At 45.0% G+C, this 24976-nt stretch overlaps 1 long non-coding RNA gene across 1 annotated transcript in view; it reads right to left on the bottom strand.

The window, feature by feature from the left end:
• LOC146192613 (uncharacterized) overlaps window positions 1-24976 on the bottom strand; it is a 180668-nt gene that overhangs the window by 38456 nt on the left and 117236 nt on the right. Inside the window, exon 2 of the long non-coding RNA XR_014706405.1 lies at window positions 1428-1484. This is a non-coding gene — a long non-coding RNA (uncharacterized LOC146192613). The remainder of the gene's footprint in view (window positions 1-1427; window positions 1485-24976) is intronic.

Below are 24976 nucleotides of genomic sequence, written 5' to 3'. Positions count from 1 at the left end.
AAGACTGAGCGGTGCTGCCGTTTTAGGATCTCGTTTGCTTATACAGACGTTATAGACCTTTTTATGCTCATCGCTGCAATGAAGGTCTATAACTTTTGTCTGTAGACTATCCATAGACTGAAGTCTATATTCATTTCGTGTACAGACAATCTTTAGACTCTCTGTAGACTACTGTCAATAACAGCTTATTATTTTTGTCTATGCGGCAATCTATTGAGTGCCTTATACCTGTCGACAGACAATGTCAAACGTCTAAAAATAGTGTACGGCTGTAAACGTATCGATAGCCTACAGGCCTTATTAAAATACATATGTCGGCAGTATATGGACTATGTAATATTTTGTTTTTGAGGGGAGGGGTTATCACAACTGCTACTGAGACCAGCTGCCTGTATGACCGGATCAGCAGCAGAGCACGTATAAGCGCAGTCAGTAATGCGCTGCCTCCTGTACTCATGCAGCAGTTTACGTGGGCCTGCGGTTAAATATAAGAAAAAGCTGTCGCTGCCAGATCTCCGCCACTGATGAGCAGCCCAGATATTTCGTTTTTTGATGCACTCTCCTCCGTAACTGGCTGTTACTGGGGCAGAAAATTCAGGTGGTGCTCGACCCGGCACCTTCCGTTCACCGAGAGTGGAACCATGGTCTGCCCACACGAGTGAGAGCCATCCACTGAGCAGGGACCCGCTGCTAAGAACGAACAACGCCCTGCTTCGATGGTCCTGAGCAATGTTGAAGCTTATCGTGCTAGGGGACTAACGGAATATATGTTCCTATATCGAATTAAACACTGTCTTTCAACAACTTTGCGGAAAGGATGCGACCGTTCTGCTCTGCATTTACTTTCTAAGAAATCACTCTCGTTTTGCGGCCTTTACGGCTTTGTGCCTTCTACGCCTTTTTGCAGTTGGTCCGCTTACCTCTCATCAGTGCGTTCTTAACACAGGTGATGCTATGTTGTTGTCCGCGAGATGGACATACGCCAGGTCGACAGTTTCGCTCGACATCTTCGCTTTTGAACTTAGACGGGATCTACACACCTTACCCCATCTAAAAGGCTTAGAGGTTATTGCAGAGACTGCACTAACAGAATGCGAAAGCATTAGCGCTGTCTCGACGTTTTTCTAATTTTCCCTTTTTTAATGTGTCTGTGTTTTATTTTGTTCATTTATTTTTATTTTTTTGTAATTTCTTGTTGTTGTTTTTAGGTTATTGTTTTATTTCTGTCACTAATTGTCACGATAATAATAGTAATAATTATTATTATTGTGATTGCCACTAATTATCATATATTTATTTTTCACATAACCTACTAAACCTTTAGCAATAGTTTTAAACGAAAGGCAGTATCTATCCCACTGTATGGACAATATGAACCGTGGTGGCTCACCAACTTAGCACCAAGAGGAAGAAAATGAAGCTCTTACCAGAAAGAGGGTGGCGTTCATGGGGCTCGCCAAACGCAGGCCCACATCCGCCAGGACCTGAACAGTGGGTGAATGAGAAGGAATGAAATTGTTAGTGCGTATGAATTAGAAATCTACGCTCTTTACTTCTTGCTAATCGACACAAGAGAGTTTGCGTTCAGCACGACGCTGGCGCAATTAATGTGACATTTCAACAAGGAACTTCGTGTATACGGCAAAGAAGACACCCCAGGGCTGTCTTGATGACGGTCTTTATCCTGTCCTTCATCCTAGACTTTCCTTTTCCCCAGTGCGTTCGGGGCTTGCTTAGACAGTTTGGCGAAAAAGGCGATGGAACTACGGCGATCGTTGGGTAAAGGCCGATGTCATGTCTGGAGCTACACCAGATGCTCCCTTCGCACCTGCCGGCCTCCCTGCCTGCAACGCCTAAGGCGACCACAAATATTTCAAGGTCGCAATAGACAGCCCTGTTTACCGGCTATTTCTCGGTGTACTGTTCATCGCAGCCATACCGTGGAGTGGTTTCGCCCTGAGTGTAGCGGCGCCACCATGCTGGATTCCACTATCTTACACGACTTCTAGGCTTTAAGTGTACACACTCCAGCCTTTTTCACTATAGATTTCTGAACATATGTGAGAGACTCTTTATCTTGGCGCTCTTTCTTTCCTTTTTTCCCTTTGATCCCCTCCCCACGTGTAGGGTAGCCCGCTGGGCATCGCCTAGTTTTACCTCCCTGCCTTTGTATACTATTAGTTCTCTCTCTCTCTCTCTCTCTCTCTATATATATATATATATATATATATATATATATATATATATATATATATATATATATATATATATATATATATATATATATATATATATCCACGACTTTCACGCACGCGAACAAGTCATTCCAGCTAAAATGCCGAGGAGAAAAATCTCCGCATGCGTTTTCTTAGCTTCTCATTGCAGTGTTTTAAACGAAGGGTTGGCGCAGATTTTCTTCTTCAAGTTTCCCATAAATAGAAGTTAATCTCCGCTGGCGGTGGTGTGTCTGTGGCAAGTGGAACGAATTTATCGAGGAGAATTCGTCAGGGCGTGGCCGCGGGAGCTTTAATTATGCCTTTACCGTTTTTCGGGGACGGCACTTGTGCAACGTGTAGCAATGGTGACTGCTTGCATAAACAATCAGTTTCAACCCAGAGCAGCGCCTTCCGCGAATTCAAGGAGGCATGTCTGAAGCACACATTAATTATTGCACAGTCCGCGATGAACACAGCGGTCGGGGATTGGCCGCATTATTCATTCGAGTCGTAGCAGCTCTGCGGATGCTGCTACGGTCCTCATCCCCGGCTTTTTTTTTTCTCCCGTTTCTCGCCGGAGCCGGAAGAAGCGCCATCAATCTTGCGTAACGTAATGATGTAGGACGAGCCATTTCCAAGCTAAGCGCACGCCGAAGGGAAGAGGGGCGAACAAGCCTTTCGCGATTTCTTCGTATACACCTGCGGGGAACCGAGTATTCATGACATATTAAAGTGTATAAATTAATCTTTTTCGGAAACAAAGCCATTTTGAAGAACGCTTCTTTATTTTTCCCCCACTGCTTAAGAGCGCAATGTACGCGATATCTACGGCGTCTTGTGAACCTTCCCGGCCTATTCTGACCGTCCCAATTAAGTGGAAGCGTCTTCGCTGCAAACCAACTATAGGTCTGAAAGCCTTCGCATTAATTTATTTCAGCACGAAATCCTTGCACACCTCGCCTAAAGAGAAAGGTGCGGTATACACGTGATGAGGTTGTCCACTGTGTCTGTACAGTCCACGCCACCCAACGGGGCAGAGAGGTAGTACGCGTGGTGGTTTTTTATTATCGGTGCTCTTTCGGCCTTGATCGGGAACATATGCGGTTGCATGATGGACGGTAGTCAGTGCGCCTTCGTGGTATTCTACGTGTGCCAATAATGACTAAACAATAAAGCGTTCGTCGCGTCTTTGCCTGCCCATATAGCACACCAAATGTGCGGTATGAATGCCGCAAGCCATGGAGGAAGGAAGCAACTTAGGAGAGGCCCTCGCCATTCCCAATGCATTGGAGAAAGTGTGGCGGAAGTGACGTTAAAGTTTAGGGTTAGCCAAGTCGGGCCATTAGCAACGGCGACGCTGTTAGTATGAAAACTTGGGCCATTAGCAACAGCGTTGCTAAGGGCCTGAGGTACGTGAACATCGCAGAGAAAGAAAATGAGGAGGGTAAAGGAGGAGGAGAGACGTTGCAGCTTCCGGTCGCGGCGCAGCCGCACCGGGTTCAAAAAAGTGATGTCAGTGCCTCTCCTAAGTTCTTTCCTTCCTCCATGCCGCAGGCCTTCAGAGTACACATTTATGCGGGCACATTCGTTCTATAGAGTATGGATAAGGCAGCAGTTGGATCCTCGCGGAAAGTCGGCGCTGGCATTTCGGCCATGTTTGAGCAAAGCAAGTGTTTACAGTAAGCGTCGGCGTCTATTGCGCAAGGTTGCTCGGTTGGAAACAGCCGAATATTAGTCGCTATGACGTTGTTCTGTCTTACGAAAATAATTTCCTTGAAAAATCGCAACCCTTTAAGAAAAAAAAAAGGAAAGCAAGGAAGCGGCACTTGAAGCGGCCAGTGCAATTTAATCTTTGATGAGATATTTTTTCCCACGAGCTCTTTGGTATGCGGACGTAGTAAACTGTGATTGGGGCTCGTAAGTTGAACCTTAAATATTTTTATTAAGTGAAAGACTATAATGCATATTAGATGAAAAAAAGTGACCACTCGGTTTTACCCGCTACGTTTTTGAATTGTGATGGGTCTTTATAGTTTTTGAAAGGCTGCGCCACATTATGGGATTATAAGTTACATGACGAGGTTGCACAATGGCTCAAATTTCTGTGCTCATTTGAGGCGCTGTGCATCTCAGCCCGTAATGCGCAGACGCCCCGAGCACCCGTACTGCCAGACAAACTATAAAATATAGTGTTAGTGAATACTAGGATTCTTTTGTAGCTTCCTTTGACCTTGCAATATTTCTTGATCTGACGGTCAATGCGTCATCCACAACGAATAGTTTCACTATATAGGCGAAAGCTTACAGTTCCACTCCCTACACGCTTCCTTCGCGTGCGGCAAAGATGTCACCGGAGTGTTCCCTAGCTTGGTGCGCGGCTCTGCACTGTTCGTCAAATGGAGTGCACTCGTTCACCACTGTTGATACTGTCCTCAGCAAAGGGGTGATGCTACTTGCTTCTAGTCGTTATGCCACGGTCCACTCCAGTGCGCGTTTGGATAATTGCGTTTACAAATAATAAAGGTTGTCTTAATGCCCGTTGATGAAAACTGGAAATTATTGTGCTCAAAGTAGCCACCTCCTTCCTCCTCCCTCCGTTTCGAACTGCACTTGCTACCCAATGTTTCGATGGTAGTCTGCGATTTTGTTTGCTTCGGCGGTAATGTATGACAGGGAGGTGTGAGAAAAGGGACAAGAAAATAGGTGCCTAAAAGTATACATTATAACGAAGCACGTATCACACAGAAACGACGGCTGTAAGCACACGAAGGTTCAAGTTCCACGTTTCTTCCCTTCAGCACGAGCTTCCAGCAAGCCCTTCGTTTCTTGAAGTATCATCGCTGCTCGCGTTTTGTCCGCGCGCTCACGGCTGTTGTGGAAATTTTCGCTTTCAAAGTTATTTTTGTTGTTTTTTTTGCAAATGGGGCTGAAAAGTGATTTTCAAAATAACGACCGCATTAAGGCATTTTCCTAAGTATCCTTCATATATAATTGCTATAACAAACAAAACATATGAAGAACGAACCAAAATGTGGGCAGCGTGGTGACAAACGCACCGCAGTGGGACGTTTACGGTGAAAGCCGAGAGCGTGAAACGAGGCCTTGGCAGCGATGCCAACGATCCACCCCTTTCCTTCCGCACATGCGCAGTCGACAGCTGTTTTGAGCCTGACGTTAGATTGCGCTCCTATAGCACAGCGGCGGTGCCCTGAAGACAAGGCGTATATGTTTTTCTAAGTTAGAAAACGAGACAGCGTATAAGATTTGTTAGGCCGAAAAATCGTCGCCGTGCCTCAGAATTGAGTTATCACGTTAAAACCAACGCGAAAAGGTGTCTAAAAATACGCACGTGAATTCGTAGCAACATTTTGAAGTAACCGCTCTTTGTGCAGCGTATAGGGTGGTGACTTGCCATTTCGCCTCTCGTTTTAGTGCCCATTTGCCGTAGAGGTGAAGGGAAGTCTGCGATAGCGATTCAAACCGACGACACATGCGCCTCCAGATGCCGATCATTGTAAGTGCCGACATCCACCGAGAAGTGAGATAGACACCACGCCTTCATTTTCCCCCAAACTAACGTAAACAAAAGAATATAAAATTTATCCGGGTAAAAAGGGGTTGTTAAAAGAGCCGTCGTGTCTACTTTTAAGGTAGAGCTTGAGTGCGCTTCCCTTTCCTCCCCCTAATTGCTGTCGTATATCTTCGTCATAGTATCTCAAACGATATCCGACTTTCTACTGCGCTGAAAATGTGCTAGAACTCGTGATTGCTAGCGCTTCATGGCTTCAAACGCTGACTAATGAGTACGTACTAAAATAAGAAACCGACGCTTGCGATTTCAGTGCGTCCGCATGCTGCAAGAAGTGGCGGAGCCGAATGCTGAAGTGAGAAGGATACTGCTTCATCAGCCGCTTAGCAAGCCCTTTAACGCCAATTCCGCTAACAGCTCGCGGTGCTGAACTTCCTGCGTAGAAAGTTAACAAGAAGCCCTAGTGCACAGGCCGCGTTGATGAAGACATAGCCTCAGTCGAGTGCGCGTAATTCCGGTAGAGTCCTGCAACTTCTTTCTCCTTAGTGGTTACCTCTCAGCGGGTTAAACGGCGATAGTTACCGAAAGGTGTCTCTGAACGCAACCTAAAGATAACATACACTCACTGATGGCAGGAAATGATTACGGTGGAGGTAATTGATTAGTTTTACCTTTGTCATGCCATCACCCCGTGGCACTGCTCAAGGCAGGTTTTGCGGCTATTAAGAAATAAAAACACTACATATTGTAACCTAAAGGGGAACACTCCCCAGGAATTAGCTTGGTAGCTGATTGTAATGTTGCATTAACAAAAAAAGAAAAAACGATAAAACAAAAAGTTGCTATTACAGGATTCGAATACATGTTTCAGTCACTATTGCTAAGATAAATTGTGTCAATCCATTGCATCACTGAAGCAACGAGTACGGAATGCTTTAAACCTGCTATTATTTCTTTTTACAATATTTCCGCTATCTGTCACCAGGTGACGCTGCTCAAAGGACCCTACTGTTGAGGGAACGGAATCACGCTTCGAGTGCCGGGAGAAATTTGAGTATTTTGTAAATTGAACTTTGTTATAAAAGAAAAAAAAGGTCGTTTTTTTTTAATCGTCAAGATATAAGAAACAATTTACAATAAGTCATCGTCGCGCTGTCCGTTTAAAGTTACCAACATTGATAAGGAATCACTTCGCGCAGAAGAGAACGGAGATGCTTTGAAGCAAGCTTTATTACTTGTCTTCAGAAGAATTTAGAGTTGACAGCACGCGAGGCTTTTCTATAGTTTCCTTCCAACAAAATGCATCCGTGCAGTTCCGGTTTAGCCACATTCTGTGCATGAGAAGAATGTCACGTCCTTTGGTCCACCATACATGCCAGAAGTGATGAAGAACTGTATCATCGCAACATGAGTGCGTGCACCATCATCGACTTATCATCTCTCTAGCTCAATCATTAGCACGCATCATCGCCTTTCACAGTAGGTGCCGGCATTGAGAAGTCAATGTACTAAGAAAATGTTGTAACTAGATTCGTCGCATTTCATGACAAAATTGACAGAATCGTGTTGTCTCTTCTCTATCTACTGAAATCTATCAGTATTAAAAAAAAAAGGAGCAAGCTAACGTTCTGCTGGAAAATAGCGCGAAAATACACGAAGGACGGAAGGAAGTAAGACACGGACACGCGCTTGTCCGTGTCTTACTTCCTTCCGTCCTTCGTGTACTTTCGCGCTATTTTCCATCATGAATGTTAACCAACTCGCCCAAATTTCGGCATTACTTAACGTTCTGCACCAGATCCAACAGCAAGATTTCTTCGAAGTTTTGATATGCGACTTCAGGACAAAATCGTATGATATCCCCACAGTGGCCTCACTTTATTATCGTAATGCATGCGCTAGGATAATTGCATTATCACCTATAGGGCATCAACCTACCGTACACGCTGGGTGTTAATGAATTATTTTATATTTCCTCGACTGAACCTCCACAAAACGTTTTGCGGTTGGCTATATAGTATAGTGTGCTGCGGTATTTTCGCTATCACCCGGTTGAAAATGGGGATAATTATTAAGGCGAAAATCTTGCTTGGCTATGTTTGCAAAAACGCGTCCGCAAAACGTGAAAGCAGAAAGGGGAAGCAAAACATGGAGGCAACATGCAACATGATAAGACGTCACATTAGACACTTTTAGCAGTTTGAGTTGCGTGTTGCTGTCTGCGTTACTGGAGTTGCGGAATCCCTCCCACCGGCAGTGCTCCTGCAATGATTGATCATGACACCGTTGGCATGCGCAAAGTTGGTAGGCAACTAGCGTCATCTAGCGGCCTCAAGGCAAGCTGCCATGGGTCGGGACCAATGAAGCGCGTGGGCACTGCCGGTGGGAGGGATCACGCGACTCCAGAAACGCAGACGGCAATACGCGACATAGTCTGCTAAAGGTTTCTATTAAGATGAGACTGGTAGGCATAAGTTATATTCATGAGTCAGGTAGATCGACTATTCAAGGGACATGGCTATGGAGTCCATGACTTGTGAGAGCAAATCACTCATGACCATGACTGATTTCAACTCTCAAAAGTACTGAGTCATGGCGCTCAAAAGTGCTTAGTCATATGGCACTCAAAAGTGCTGGAGAGGCACCAAAAACGACTAGGAGTTAATAAAGAGCAGCCAACAGAATTCTCTGATGCAGATCTCTGCAGTACTCAAAGGTTTTAGAAACCTTCACTCCCTCCCCATGCGCGAGAACTTGCGCCGAGAAACTTGTCTAGGGCTGAGCGCAGCCTCATATGAAAAGCGCCCCTGTAGGCCGAATGAAAAAAAAAAAAAAAAGAAAATTGCCAGCCGGCAGCACGCTTCGCCGTCACGGGCGTGGCGGCCTGTCCCACCCAGTCTCCTGTTGAGCCCTGCAGCGCAGATTATTTTCGATAGGCGCATTGCGAAATTGTTTACCACGCAGTGGGGAATGCATTCCCTGCCTCTCGCATGTCACGCCCTGGCTGAGCGAGCGAGGCAGAAAACCTTGAGAATAACGTTGCGAGCACAGAATTCGAAAAGCGCAGCTGCGGTGGATTAAAATATAATGAACATTCATAGAGTAGATTCGAATGCGAAATACTTCTTGAGGTACTAAAGAATGCATACAGTATAGTCGACGACATCATTCACCTCCTCATCAAAATTCTGACAATACCATCTCCAGGGCATACGCCCCCCATGTCTCTCTAAATAACTCTGTGCTGTGCTAGTGGCATCCACTTTGTTCCTGTAAACTTTTCAATATCATTCAACAACCTAACTTTCTGCCGCCGCTGCCACATTTGCAGTTCCCTTGGTACCCAGTCTGTCACCATTAAGTACCATTGATTGCCTCTCATTCGCATTGGATGTCCATTTTTTATTCTTGATTCCTTACAGAGTTTCAAAAACTCACTTTTGTTCCCTGACTCTGCCTCCTTCCCGTAGACAGTAAATCTGAAGCTTCCGAAATAGTTCTACTTGACCTCATCTTATAAAATGTTCAGTTTGGTCCTGCATGGGAGAAAGCCCCATACCAGCTTGTATATATATATATATATATATATATATATATATATATATATATATATATATATATATATATATATATATATATATATATATATATATATATATATATATATATATATATATATATATAAAACATGCCAGGATGAGTAAGCATGCAAGTGTAAGCAATTCGTGGCGACTACGAGGCATTCGGAGGTTGCGGGTTTGGATCCTAATAGAATAAGGTGATTATTTTTGCTTCTTCTTTATCCTTTGTTATCTCCAAGGTTACATTAATCAGATGGATAGCACGAAAAGTCCCCTAATATTCATTTGTGTCTGACTGTTTTCTCGCTTCTTATGTAATTCTTGCGGCAGTCACATTTTGGCAGCGTTGGGTGCAAACTGCTGTCGGTAACCGTCGTCCTTGCCGAGCTCTATGTATTGACTCCGATACTTTGGCGAATGTGCGGAAGCATTTCTTTTAAATTCTACGTTGCTCGCTACAAAAAATACATACACACACATAAAAAAAAAACACCTGCACATAAACAAATAAAAACATCTGGGAAGTCAAACGAGGGGAGGATGTCTAAATATAGGCGCCGGACGCAGACTGAACGCAGTCCAAACAAACAGGTTTATTTTCGGCACACTCCCAGAACAGAAACTAACCCGGACTTGGGGAAAGCCCCTTTCTGCAGGCTACGTGCATTATTGGCACAAAGGTCTCAAAAAGGGCTTCTAAACAAAAAGATAAACACGTCTAAAGCACAGTTGTGTTCGATTGAGTACATAGATTGTGCGCAGTCATCTTAAATCCAAGATGTGGTTGGCGTGTATAGAATGCTCGGGCTCTTTACTGGGAGCGCTCACGTACCGCGAGACCAGCTCATTGTCTTTTTTTCTTTCGTTTTCCTCTTTCACGGCCGAGTTAGCCCAGCGTCAGAAGGACGCGAGCACACTGAATAAGGCGTCAGCGTTTCCCTGCGGCATATGTCGCGAGGAAACGAGGTTCGTTTGTGCGGCGACGACAACAACGTAGCGAACCGTCCCGGCGGTGTTAACCCGGAGCTGCTTTATTTGTTCTCGGGTCCTTGCGGAGAGAAACATTGGCAGCAACGATACCGAAGAAAAACCCGACCGTACATCTTTCTTCCGACCGAGCAGATGTGGCATGCACTGGTTAACATAGTTGTGGGCTTGGGCGGCCAAAAGCGACTCGGGCTACGAGGGACGCCGTTGTGGAGGGCTTAGGCTAATTCAGAACACCTGTTACGCAAAAGGAGTTCACGGGAGGAGATATCGCACTGTACACGGTCGTCATGCGTTTCAAATTTACCGGGCGTTAGTGAACAAAAAATAATCATAATAAGGGGTGGGCAGAGGGGGAACTACGTTACAGTATTCACCTCTCGCTGATTTTCGTACGTATAAAACACAGCAGTAATTCAAGGAGAAGTGGCGCTTTGCAGATATCACAGAATCTAACTTTACACAGTAACTTAAACATTTCATTACCGCACCTATGAGTGCATTGAGATTTATCCAAGAGCATCTGTTATCGACTTTGGCACCTTGTAAATTGCAGTGTTGCGTAGCCAAAAGCGATTCGTGCTAGCGGCTTGTTTCTTTCTTTCTGTGATTTAGAAGCGTGGAATGCAAAGCTCTCTAACGTTATTTGAGTACTTGTTTCTCAAATAGGAACGCATCAAATGTGTATTCTATATTTCTTATACTGCAATTTTCTGACTGGTGGTTTTTAATGTCTTGGCGATGTTTTGTGCTAGCCTACAATATTTCACCAACCAAACAATTTTTTTCTTTGTAAGCTCTACATTTTCCGATTTCGCCCTTCGTTCTTACAAAATGAAAGCCAATTATCTAAGCTTTGTTCCAAACTAATCCACGAACGTACGTGCTTGAAGTTTTGGGTAAATACATTGTTTTTACATATCCTACTCTTATATTGCCTGATTTCTGTGGTAATGAAAGACAGAACTTTGTGATGAACCACTGTTCAAGCGGTGCAGATTATTGTATTTAAACAACATGCATTTAAACACCCCCCCACCCCCCCACACCCACACACGCACACGCACACGCACACACACACACACACACACACACACACACACACACACACACACACACACACACACACACACACACACACACACACACACACACACACACACACACACACACACACACACACACACACACACACACACACACACACACACACACACACACACACACACACACACACACACACACACACACACACACACACACACACACACACGCGCGCGCGCCGCTCTCTCTCTCTCTCTCTCTCTCTCTCTCGAGGGTTCTTTATCACTCATTGACATCATACAGCACACAGGCGCATGTTTGCAAAATAAAAAAAGCAGTAATCCAATTTATGGTAGCGAAGTAATTAATTACAAGAAATACAGACAGACAACATCTTAAAAAAACTTGTTAAAATAGGGAACATCGTAGTAGGGGGTTTGTAAGGATCAACAGGAGAGGCTAGTCTACTGCGCCGAATGGATTTGAGTGAGCGCTTGCATGCATGTGATAGAGTTAAACGTGGGATCTATAGAGTGATCGTTTTAACCTATACTGAACTTTACTTCCAAACACTGGTCCGCTGCTGGAAAGACGGCTGTGTATGGTTTTGTGCAGCGACTCTGGAGGGCAGGTGAACAAAGGAGTTTGATTCGCACCCATGATTTCGCGGTTTCCTCGCTGGTTTGTGCACGATCCTCTTTTTACGCGGCCAGAATTTCCGTGAGAGGCCGAAAAATCTCGCGGGACTTGCCATAAATCAAAGTTCAGCTTAGAATGAAATTCATGGCGAAGACTACAAGCCGGAGGAGATGCTCCGTTCGCCTCTGATGATAGTGTGTCTGTCACTGATTCTCTATGAATGCCGTAAATGTGTAGGCGTTTAAACATGGGCTGTCGCATAAGATGGCAACGAAAGAAAGACGACAGGGCTGACGCTAATGATTGTGCAGCTAGCGACAGTCTGCCCTTGCTTACTTTTCTTTTCGGCTACTTGTCTAGTTTACGGGTTTAAACATAGAAGCTGTAAAGGTTAATTTTTAGAGGTTTTTAAAGCGTGAATGTTTCAGAAATCCTTCTAGACAGATGCCAATGGAACGCACGGAAGGTCCTCGCGTGCATTTATAACCATGATGCTGGAAACTGTATTAGTCTATCTAGCACCACTGTCACCACTCTCAGTAGTAAACACCTCAAGAAATGAGACGCTATGAGTTCCTTCATTTGGAAGCATGTGTTTTCAATCATTGCCAAAACTGTGTTTCAGTGGTGAGTGCCCCTTAGTGATACTTTATCACCATTAACATTTGATGCTTTGATTCCAATATTTACTTTACTTTTTTCATTTTATTAGGTTGAGGATCCACAAAGGAATAATTGTTGAGTGGGAATATAAAAAGAAAAAGTTTATCCGAAAGAAGGGGATTGGTAACTGTTTCGACGAGATTAGATGAGACAGTGTTAGCAACACTTTCCCTGCATGGGACGTATTCAGGACTGCACTAGCACTGCAGATTGTCAAGGGCTTGTACAAAATCCATGCAAATGGCATCGGTCTGTGGGCTGGTATCAAACACTGATAGAGATAGCCAGCTATCGTTCACATGAGAGGCTCTTCGAAAACGTTTTGCGACAAACGAAAAATATATGTTCAAGTCGAGAAAGGTCACGATATTATATGTGCTGGCTGTTTTAGCGAACACTTTCGACAACTCCTAAATCAATAGGTCGAAAAAGAAAAATAGTATATATTTTCAGTAACAAACTCTCAGCCTCGGCGGGGGGAATTCGCTCCGGAAATGTCTTGATTTCTGGACTAATTAACTGAAATCCTAATTACCTTTTGCTGATCGCATTTTGAAATTGAGTTTCGCAGATAAGACGATGCCAACCGGCTTTTTAAACGAAGAAAAAATATCGTTCTAATGCCCCCCATCGAGAGGAAATAAGGCACGCTTTTCCACACGAAACCTGGACAGAGCGCGTCGGAGGTGCAGGAAGCTAAGTGCTAACGTGTTGCAGTGACTGTAGCGACAAAACTGCCTCTTTGATCCACTACGCCAAGTCATAAACTTCTTTTCCTCAAACGTTTACCATCAAATGTTAAAGACATTGCAGCGAGTCTTTTCTAGTTCATTGTAGCGAGGCGACGACATTGCATTTCCTTCCAAAAAGCTTCAAAACGAAATATTGTACAAGACATGACACAACAGCAGTTCGGATTTTACACCGCAGTCACTGCAATGCGTCTAAGGTGGACATTTGGTATTCACGAATCATCCTTTGTGTCTAATTCGCTCAAATCGGTTTCGAGTGGCAAAAGCGCCGCGATTCCTTGAGTTACAGGGCTTAAGAAAGTCAGTTTTTTGTTGTTTCAAAAACTGACCTGGCGCCGTCTTGTTCACAGCTTCAAACGTCCCATTGCCAAGAAAAGCCGGACGACGTTAATTAAAAAGTTCATTACTCAGTTTCTGCTAGGTAGCTTCATGATCGTACAGTAAATTCTGCTCGTAGAGGCTGACAGTTTGTTAGGACTGCAAATATTGTTCTTGCTATTGTGAACACCTCACTTATAGAATATATTTTGAAGTATTCACTGTAACACTCGGTGTAAGAGGAGTAAGACGGTAATTTAGAGGGAAATCTTTTCTACCAGATTGGTAGACTGGAAACGACCTTGGCGTTCTTCCAATCGTTTGTGAGTTGCCTCGATTAAGGAGGGTTTGAAAAAAAAAAAAAAGGAGGTACACCAATTTTTCAGACCATTCTTCAGGTTTTTTTTAAACGTTTCGGGCCCACAGCAAATGAAGAAGGAAGCTTTGCCTTGAGTTTGGGGATTAAGGCGTACCACTTGGAAATTGTGACTACTGGTATAACCTGCTCTATCATCCGATAATGGCACCGGGTGTGAAGTTTCAACTTTGTTATTAAGTAATAAAGATCGAAAATGCAGCTTTGAAAAATTTAACGCCAGTGATGAATGCGTCAGGCTTATTTAGCAGAGCTATCGCATGCCCATGGAAACCATGTAACGTACCTGGCGACCATATTATTCACGCGGCACTGAGTGTCAGAACACATGCACGCAAATATTTAACAGCTTGTCTATTTTTATTAGCACAGATATTGCGTGTAGAACTAAGAATTATTTTTAATTTCCTGTTAAAACGAAACGAGAAAAAAAATGCTTTCGAGGGGTTATTACAATATTTGTGCCAAGAAAATGCCATCCCCCCCCCCCCCCCCCATTTAAAATATTGGCTGAGGGTTTCTCCTCTTTGGCAAAACAAATGAAATTCGATTTGTTTCCGGACGGTACACAGCTGAAAGGTCAATATTTACTCAAGTCGAAAAGTGGCCATGAAGACAGACGCTGTTTTTTAAACAAGCATCTATCTTTTCGCACGCCGATTTGTCAGCGCTAGCTCTCGGGCCCCTGCCGCTGAGATTGGAGCCTCTTCAATTTGAATAGGCTCTCATGCAAGCAATTCCCACTCTACAGTTATAACTTGTACATACTCGGCGAAGCAGATGTCGCGTATTCAAGTAAAGGCTTTGGTACGCACGTCAACCGGAAAACGAAAACTGGCACAAGGTGAAACCATCAGAAGGTTAAAAACCATTATTTGTATGGGCCCGGTTCCTGGGACAGTGTACGACATTGTATTTTTGCATACGGCACATAACTACACTGCAATGCCTGTACAAAAAGGAACGTCTGTCCGTCTGTGGAGCGTGCATTGTTTTCGAGGAGTAGGCGTAAGGAAAGGCGGCATAATAACGGGCTGGTCGCTTTGTTTTCATACGAAATTTGAAGGCCGACCTTGCACTTGTTATATTGCTGCCCCACTTAACGGGGTAATAATATTTGAGTTTCTCTTTGTCAACACGTACTCACTTCTTTCTTCTTTTTTTTTTTTTTACTTCCAAAGTGATGATACTATAGTCTTCTACACGAAGACTTTTCGCTTCCGTATCATACGTAGCCTTTATATCAGCAGCACGGCTACAGCCTACTTTAAGACCTTGGAGTATCATACTGACGTAGCGCGCATGTGTGTTGCATGCACAATGACGAAGTGTCGGAATAGCGAACACAATACATTTGCAGCAAAATTTAAAGCAATCCAAGTGGTAGTAAGTCAAGGTAGTCTTTTCTGCGCTGTCGCGAATTAGTGTGAGGTTCCAGTTAATCAACGCTGTTTAGGTAACGGTAGCCATTCCAACGATTAGCCCACCGATGTGGTGGTACAGCTGCAGTAAAAAAAAAAAAAAAAGCGACGTTTTGCAGGACTTGTATACCATAGCGGTTCTGTGAATTCTTATGCAGATAATAATGTATTGACAGAGAGATCCAAGCTAATGAATAAGAATGTTGAAATCGGCCAAATAATATTGCTTTTTTTGTAATCTTTTAGAAGCTAACTGGGGCATAAGGAATTAATAGAGGATAATGTGAAGCATGTTCGCGAGCAGAGGCTGTTCGGGTTTTTCAAATTTCAGTTTTCGAGCGTCGCTTGAGCGTGCACTTGCAAGGGAGATCACTTAAGGAGCCGTTTACGTCAAGGGGCTGCTTGCATATGATCTTTGTGCCTTGTATCCAAGGCAAGGGCTCCGAAAAGAGGGAGCTTATAACTCTTCACCCGTGAATAAACGTACTAAATTGCACATTTGCGCATTTCATGACAGGTTTACCTTCCACAACGAGAGTTACGCGCCACTATAGACTGCAAGGCGCGTCCACGCAAGCCTCCCGGTCTGTGAGCTCTTTCCAGAGGCAAATGATACCAAGCGAACTAAGCGAACTGACCCCTTTTTTTCTCACAGGCTTCTTTAATATAATAGATAACAGCTGAACGGGTAGATGGCTCAGCGCCGCGGCATTGCCACCATCTCAACTCGACCAGAGAACTCTAATCTGCTCGGGGAATTTAGACCGCCATCCTATTATAGCGGCCACACCATGAGTGAATCTGAAAACCGATGCAGTGCCCAACATTTTTGCATTGCAGAAACGTCAACATGTAGGTAAAAAAGCCAAAATTAAGTGCATCAAATTGAAATTATGGCTCAGTTGCCCCGCACCAAAACAACGATCTTCTGAGGCGCATTCACTCAGTTCCGGCTATTGTCGTTGTTTGATGCATGGCTGGATCCGAGAGTAGACCATTCGGCGCGGAGATTTCTCTAATATTTACGTGCATGCCCTTACAGGGTGCAAAGAAAATGTCAGCCAGCAACTTTACAGTTAATATGTGCCTCTGTAGGTGTTACATACAGTATGAAATGTTCCAAAAACAACGCTCTAGTTGTCACATGCTTTTTGCGCGGTCAGTGAAAAGGTATTTTTGCAAGACGTGAACACGCGGTCACATCAAAACAATGTTCTCCATGGCGGCACGCGTGCGCTGTCGATTCCAGTGTATGGACAGAAAGCAATACCATTTCCGCGCTGTATTAGAATTTTTAGTTACCATTTTCTGTATTTTTTGTTCGTGAATCCTAGAGATAAGGCCTTCTGAAACATTTTAATTTTTTGTATGATCACTTAAAATGTCTATAACATTATCAGCCTGAAAACATAATTTATGCTCCTATTGTTTACTTGTTCAGTATTTTCTGCGATCTCCGTCTCCCAGCACTCGCCTCTTATTGCGTAATAGCGTGTTGGTGGACGCTAGATGTACGAGTTCAGTCACCTGCTGCTAAGAAGTGATCGCCCTGTTCTCTCTAGGCAGCAATGAGTTGTCTCCACGGGTGTTGTCTCGCTTGCTCGAGGAAATCCAAGCATGGTACCTGCCGATATCTCTGGACTTATTGGACGCGACTCGTGTTATGCGCATGGTTACCGTATGATACCTAATGGTTCTGAGGCTTTTTTGTTTTCACGATCATATTCACACGCGGTTAAAAGCAGTGGTGAAGGCTCACCCAGACAACTGATGTTCATTTTCCCGTGTTCGTTGCTACTATACCCTTCTTTTACCTTGTTAGACGTTTCAGCCAACCTCCTTGAACGGGCAGCGTTCATGCAGCCAGATCGCATTCGCAATCGTGACGTTCTTTGTTCTCAGCTCCATATGACTTTTCCTTCATGCCTAAACTCTCACCTGCAGCCTCGCAGAGAATGAATGGAGTGTTTCGAAAGACCTGGGTCGTAGGATCGACAAATGGGCTTAAAACTGAGTGAATGCGCGGCGACACAGCTGTTCGCGAAATACAGGATCCGAGTGCGCGCATACAGCCTTAAAGCGCCGCGCTGCTTCACCCTCTCTCAGCCGCAAAATGCGCGAAGCGGAACTTTCGAGCTTTCGACGCGTTCGCCGAACGAAACTCGGCCCGGAATGGAAAGTGACTGACGAGGTGGAAACGACAGGCGGCTTCGACGACGTGCTAAGAGGATTCCCGTGCTGCCGACGGGCTACGGGTGCGGCTGAGCCCCGCGACCTTGCGAGTACGCACACGGCGGTTCTTTCCAGCCTGGCGGCGGAGCCTTGGTTTCACCCTTTCCGCGAAAAACCACGGCGGGTGAGCGTGCGCTTCGAAGAGCACGCATGGCACGCAGTGGAAACGAGGTCGGCGCAGTTCGAAGGGCATGGCAGCGCCTTCTGGGTTGCCTGGGCCCAACAGTTTTTATTTATTTTTTTGAACCCACGTTCAGTAGAAAACTTTTGCGAAAACTTTGCATAAAAAGTAAACGTTTTTCTGTAAGCTTTTTGTACACAGGAAGAAGACTGCAGTAGAAGCTTTCTGGAGTTTTCAAGAGTTCTGATCGCTAGCCGTAGAAAAAAAAGTTTTATATATGCTTCTCTGCAGTTTCTGTACTGACAATTGGTGATTGTTGTCGGACACATAAATGGTAATCCAGACCTAGATCTGAATTTGCTTATTCGTCGAAACGCACCGGGATCGCTTTGAAACTTGAACAACTTTGCCTTAAAGCGAACATTCCACAGAAAGGGAAAGTTGAGTGCTCTAAGAGGCACACGAGTCCCTTCGTTCAATACAAGACTGGAGTACTCTACAGATCCCTGTCTAATGTCGTAGACGTTCTTGGGCCAAATTGCTCGTTGAATTAACGACCGGGTGTTGGAACACAAGCCAGACCTCCGGACTGGAACTGGGAGCAGTATGGCAGTGCACTGCGCCTCATGCCGCGACTACCACCCAGCCTTAGACAAGTGCAGCATCATAAAGAGATGCAAAGAAAAAAGCACACGCGAGATATTCGAGGTCTTGCGCACACATAAGTTTAGCAATGAATGTGCAAGCCTATCACTCTGCACACGGAGGAATTCGCCTTCCTCAACGAACACTCATTCGTGATTTCCTGGCTCTGTTTCAACCACTTTCGTCACGTTTTATTCCCACTCTGACGTTCCAGTGTTCTCTATTCTTTGTGTGTGTGTGTGTGTGTGTGTGTGTGCGTGTGTGTGTGTGTGTGTGTGTGTGTGTGTGTGTGTGTGTGTGTGTGTGTGTGTGTGTGTGTGTGTGTGTGTGTGTGTGTGTGTGTGTGTGTGTGTGTGTGCGTGCGTGCGTGCGCGGGGAGGCATAGGAGTAAAGCCGAAATGTTCAGAACTGGGCGCTTGATCAGGAGCCTGATTTCTTTACGAAAGTACGCTAGGGCGACATGAATGTGGAGGTATTAGGTGGTGCGAAGTGCTTCTTGACGAGGACACCATTATGAAGAAAAAAGGAGGCTAATCCACGTCTGAACGACCCCGGTGATGAAGAGCGCTTGCTTTCCGGGTAGTTTAGCAAGAGATGTACCTGAGGGACCGTTTGTTGGTGGTGTGCAGATTCGCGGGTACTTATCTGTTAGAAGAAGGCGTCCTCGTCGTCCTCTTCCCGCGGCTCTACGAAAGGAGCACGCAATAGGCTGCCGATTGCGTGCGACAGCATGCTTGTAGGCGACACAAAATAAAACATGGTCAAAAAACATACAGTATATCTTCTTCAATCCAGCCTTTCCAGTTATTTACACAAAAGCGAGTTTGCTATTGGACGCACCGTGCTCGGTTTTAGGTTCGTAACTGTCGATTTGCCAGGACCAACCCAACATCAACTTAGCAGTGCCTGCTGTACGCGTGTTGCTGGCTACCTCCTTTTAATTCTTTATTACCGGCAATGTCAAGAAGCAGTTCGCTGCTTTCCATTCCTATTAAGTCCTTTATAAAAGTTTTCACTTGAATGCCTGGAAGAGTAACATTTTCTGGAATAATCAACATGTGGTCTATCTGTTTCGCATTTTCGTGGAGACAGTTCAAGCTTTTAGATAGCAGATCGGTTCATTTGGTGTCCTATATCCAGTGCTTCTGTCAGATAAGAAGTTTTACTCTAGTTTTTCTGGCACCCACCAATCACTGTCGTGATCTGGGACGGGATGGCGGAAAATTGAATGCCTTCTTTTGCAATTATTGCGACGCCTCTGCGTCTAGTGTCCAGGTCGTTGGGAACTTTCCTATACCCCGGCCTCGCGGACTCGGGTATCACCTCGCTGTCTTCTATTTCCGTACGTACCCTATTGGAAAATACAGTGCCACTGGGCCACACTGGGCCAGTGCCATACCTGATTATCGGACCAGCGTGGCACTGGGCACTGGCTGGCAGTGGTACACTGGCTGGGACTGGATACTGGGACACTGGCTCGCACTGGGTACTGGGACACTGGCTGGCACTGGTGCACTGTTGGCAACTACATTCAGGTTGCTGTTGCCAACTACATTCAAGAGTACTCATTTCGCAATGCGTATTCTGTATTACGACTTGTTATTGACTCAGCTTCTCGTTTTCAGCTTCATCAGCTTCATTTTAATGCGGAATTTTAATGCCGGAAGAAAACCTCTCTGGATGCGACCGGCTCATCGTGTTTCAGTCGCACACGTGTCCTTCCTCGCGTTCTTAGAGAAAAGAATTCAAGGGCTCCTTGTATTTATGAAGTGTTTGTCTGGAGGAGTTCTTCCCGATGGGAATGCCTATTCATTTTACAGTTCCGACGGATTCTCTTAAGTTCTTGTTTTTTCGCCATAGGCATGGCTCCTGAATAACTGTTTCAGGACCTAGGTATAGTTCAGTTTAAACCCCAATCACCTTTAGACCATTGCGTCCGCTCCTGTATTCTAAAGAGGTTGTTTTCTTATTTTCTTCGAATTGACCTCTATCTGTTCGTAGATCGCTTGGCTAGTGGTGATGTCGCCCTCGCAAAAGGAATATCGACTTTGTGTCCTTTACATAACTAACTGCCTTGGGTAGGTCGAAAGGGGTGTCTCTGTTCGACCGTATGCACTAGCTGCTTTCCGGGCTGGCCCTTCCCCCGCTACAGCGGTAGTCTGACGCTGGAAATATCTGCACGAGCCTCGGGGTGTGGCGTGCTGTGCCGATATTTGCGTGCCTTAGAATATTTCAGATTACCGACTTCATTCTGCCTTTCTGGAGGCGTCCTCAAATGGCGCGCCTGAAGTGACGGTCTCTCGAAGCAGATTTCTACGTTTGCGAACGTGATGAAGTGACCGCTCCGACGAACGGAGGCGAGCTCTAAGTGATTCTGGATAGAGGAGAGCATTGAGCCATGAAGTGGAAAAGGGATGTGCAAAAGACACGACACCTTCCCCCCCCCCTTCACTCTTCCCCCTGGAGGAGCCATGGGCGTTGTCGCTTTCGTTAGAGTGCAGGCATTGTACGTTTTCTTCCTGATGGGCTGCTGCTGTTCTTTTATTTTTCTTCGTGTGTCTCATCGATGGTACGCGTCCACATCTAGATCAATCGAGGTCGTCTGCTCGCGAAGAGTTTTCGCGCTGAGTCCTCTTCGCACGCTACGCTGACAAAGAGAAAAGGCCACCACTTCCCGTCGTGCATGTGCAAAGTTCTCTATTCCTTCCTCACACATAGAAGCGACCCTCACCCTTCTTCAGCCGAGGGCCAAGATTCACATATAAAACAAGTAATGGAGATGATGAGCAGCTGGCGCTGCTAGACAAGCCCTCGCATTTTAACAGCAACCACTGAGAATGTTCACCTCAAATGTAGAGGTGATTCGACCCATTGGTTCATCATTCAAGAAATGGCCCTGCGGTCAGTGGATATAGGGAACGGGGAAGGAATGCTGAGACCGATGCGGACTGCCCTGCTGTTTCCGTTTCTTCTGAATCTCCTATACTTGCTGTTTACGTTCCTCCATTCAGTGAATGTAATCTCTTTTGTGATTATTCACCGCCATGCCACTGAACCGAATAATGGTCAGCGCCTGTACAGCTGCTCATATTTAGTAGCTTACAAAAGCATTAAACCTCCAAGACCAATATTTTTTGCTCCTGTAGTACGCGTCGCACTCTGCACTGAGGAAGCATGCTTGGAAACGAAAATTCAGCAGCTAGAAGCGCACTGTAGTCGTTCGAGAGGCAAGAACACCCGCCTTTCTTCATCGAACCTGCAGATTTTCGTCAATACGAAACCAGCAAACGTACTTTCCGGACACGCGGTTCAAGTAACTGTAACTATGAAAAATGTCCTATTATTGCCTCACGTTGTGGCACATGCCATACAATTTCGATGACAGATTTTTTTACGCGAAAGCGTTAGATGCTCTGTTTTGTTTGTTTGTTTTAAATACTTTGTCGCTGTTCTTATTGAAAAATCACGGGCATGGCTCTGCCAAATGGCAGCTGGGAGGTGGCCGATCGCTGATTGGTCGTAGGGTTGTGCGGCGACGCGCGACGTGGTAACGACAGCGGGTCATAAACAATACAAACGCTCACTGACGTCACACAGCACACGGGCGCCTTCTTTTTCGGCTTCGGCGAAAAGCGGCGCCCGCTGCCAGGATTCGATCCCGCATCCTTGGGCACAGCAGTCGAGAACCCTTACCGCTGCGCTTCACCGCGGGCAGAGCATAGATATATATATATTACAAAACAATGGCAGCTTTATCAAATCGCAGGCAAGGTATCCTATTACTTCAGTACTGTGTCATGTCACGGAAGGGTTGCTGGCACGTTTGCCATGATTGTGGATGTTATAGGCTTCAGTGATTTCGCGCGTAACCAGGTGCGGAAAAGTACTTACATCTTTCTGTAAAGCGGTAAACGTTTTCATTTTTCTTGCACCCAAAATTTTGTGCCATGAGCCACAACATGCTGTTTTAGCTTTCTTTCATGCTATCTTTCATAGTTGCATCTGCGCTTAGCACAGTAAGCCGCAACGTGGCAAAGAAGGTCAGTTTTTTGTTCTTTCTGATGCTATGTTAGTCTCTTTTTTTTTTAGGCACCTTCGTATTGGTTCAGTGTAAACGTCATCACATGTGAAAAGTATTTAGTATGCCACATTCTGTTCACACGGAACGGACGTGCCAATAAATGAAAACGTTTGCCTCCTGCGTGACATATAAACCAACTTTTTTTGCCTAGTTTTCTATATCGGTTTGATTTATGGGAGCTATTGTGTGTATCTAATTTACCGCTCTTCAATAGACTTCGTTATTTTGAGCGCTTCTTTTGTTCATGCCCCTCCCCCCATATTGCACTGTTCCTCCATACAAGCATTTAAATATACTAAAATGTCATTCATTTGCATTTCATAACCGTTATCTAATTATGCTGTTATTATTTCTTTTGTTATAATGATTTATCGAGGGTCCCGGTACAGTCTTCTGACAATGGGAACCTTGTCTGTATATTTATGACTGTGTAAATATGTTCAGACTAACAAACTTTCACTTTCAATTAAAAAAAAAAGAACAAAACAATCTAGGAGGATATCCCCTTAGATCCTATCTCACCCAAGCCGTAGGTTTTGCGTTGTTGAAGATTATCTGTATACTTCAGCAATCGGCCTACATGGCCAGCGAAAAACGCTGAAGTGATTAGCCGGAAGGTCATGGGTGTTATAGACCATATTCAATCGCTTATGTAGCGGGCGGAAGGAAGAGTTGTCCGAAAGGATGCTGAGAAAAGCGCTTGCGCCACGGTTTTGGGCGAGGGTCACTATCATATTTGTCGGGCAGCAGCATTGTACCACTCTCGGGGTCCCAACGCGAAGCGACCGTGACGTTGTTGGGCGCCATGGTTGCCTCCATAGCCGTGACATGAGATTGACGTCCCGTGTACAAGGTTGGTAATCGGGAACTGTTTTGGTGGGAACTACAACTGATTAAGGCCAGGAATGAAAGAAAGAAAAAAAATGAGGGGGGGGGGGTGCCAGTCACTACCTACTTGTCACACAGCTGGGCCGCTTACTGAGCATAACACTGCTTCCTTCTTTCTTTGTCCTTTGGCGGTTCAAGAGCACAACTTTCTCTTCAATAGCGTAATGCTGTAATTGCCAGATAATTCTTTCCATATGCCATTCAAATGATAGGACCGACTATTGTGTAAGCCTGTTGGTCTCGCCACCGTAGTCTGCAATGATGCACTCTACCTGAAAATGACACACTCCATTCCGCAGTCGGCTCTTGTGTTTTGTTCTATTTATGTGTATGTATGTACGCGATCGTCAGAGCCGATCACAAATCTTGCTTGTCGCCCGCTGCGATGCTAAAGTTAAGCTTTATCAAGGGTTACATGATGCTTAGTTATGACGTATACGTCGTCCAGAACAGAAACTAGTACGCTTATCCAACTTCTCTTGTTACCTAAACATAAAGCCAGCCATCAAACAAAAATTGTCAGCTCAAAGTCCTCAATGCTTCCGTCTTGCTTGGTGCAATCAAATATAATTTATTTTCGTTTGTTGTGCAGCAGAGCTCGTAATACACGCGGCGTACCGTGGTGGACGCAGTTAGCATGTGGTTTAATTTAAAGGTTTATCTTGCCACAGCCGTGTAATGAGTGGGGCTGTACTATATATTCACAGTAATAACCCGTTAACGTTTGTCCCTTTGCGTTTATTGCTTTTCCAAACTCTGTGCCACTCCAATTCTAAACCACCAAGCAAAACTATGCCAAACAGTGCTCGCTTAATCGTTTATTGTGGATTGAAACTCCGGCTAAGTTTTGCTCAGATAACTGCATGAGTATGCCAACAGTCACTCCATAGAGGCAATGCAGCGTGACGACCGCGAAGAAAATGGCGGCCATCGTCTCCAGCCCCATATTTTATCCAAAGGTGTGCAGCTTTCAGCTGATGTGAAAGGTTTGAATGGAAGGAGAAGGTGAGACATTTGACGGGAGAGGATTATTTGAACCCATACTTATGAAGAAAAAGGGAAGTGGTAGAGACGCTGGGACATGCGTTCATACAGACCCAGTTATGAATGAATCTGCTAATGTCACAACTTCATTTTTGAGTGCGTACAACAAAAAGAGTTTAGTCATTCTCTTTCAGATAATTATATGTAACCGGTGTAATAATGGTATAGACGTTCATTGGTTTGTTCTGGCGTATGGGGTAATAACGTCCTAAAGCAGCTCAGGCTATGGGAGACGCCGTAGTGGAGGACTCCGGAAATTTCGACCACCTTGGGTTCTTTAACGTGCACTGAACACGGACAGCACACGAATACCTTGCTTTTCGGATCCATCGAATAACGGCCACCGCGTTTGGAATTCGATCCTGCGTCCTTGGGCACAGTAGTGGAGCGCCGTAACCACTGCACCACCACGGCGGGTAATAATAGCCTTCGGTTTGGG

This window comes from Amblyomma maculatum, chromosome 4 (assembly GCF_055883805.1).
Source record: "Amblyomma maculatum isolate TAMU_Amacu chromosome 4, ASM5588380v1, whole genome shotgun sequence".
Classification (NCBI taxonomy): domain Eukaryota; kingdom Metazoa; phylum Arthropoda; class Arachnida; order Ixodida; family Ixodidae; genus Amblyomma; species Amblyomma maculatum.
Note: the sequence above shows the minus strand (reverse complement) of the source record. Positions and strands in the feature narration are given on the sequence as shown.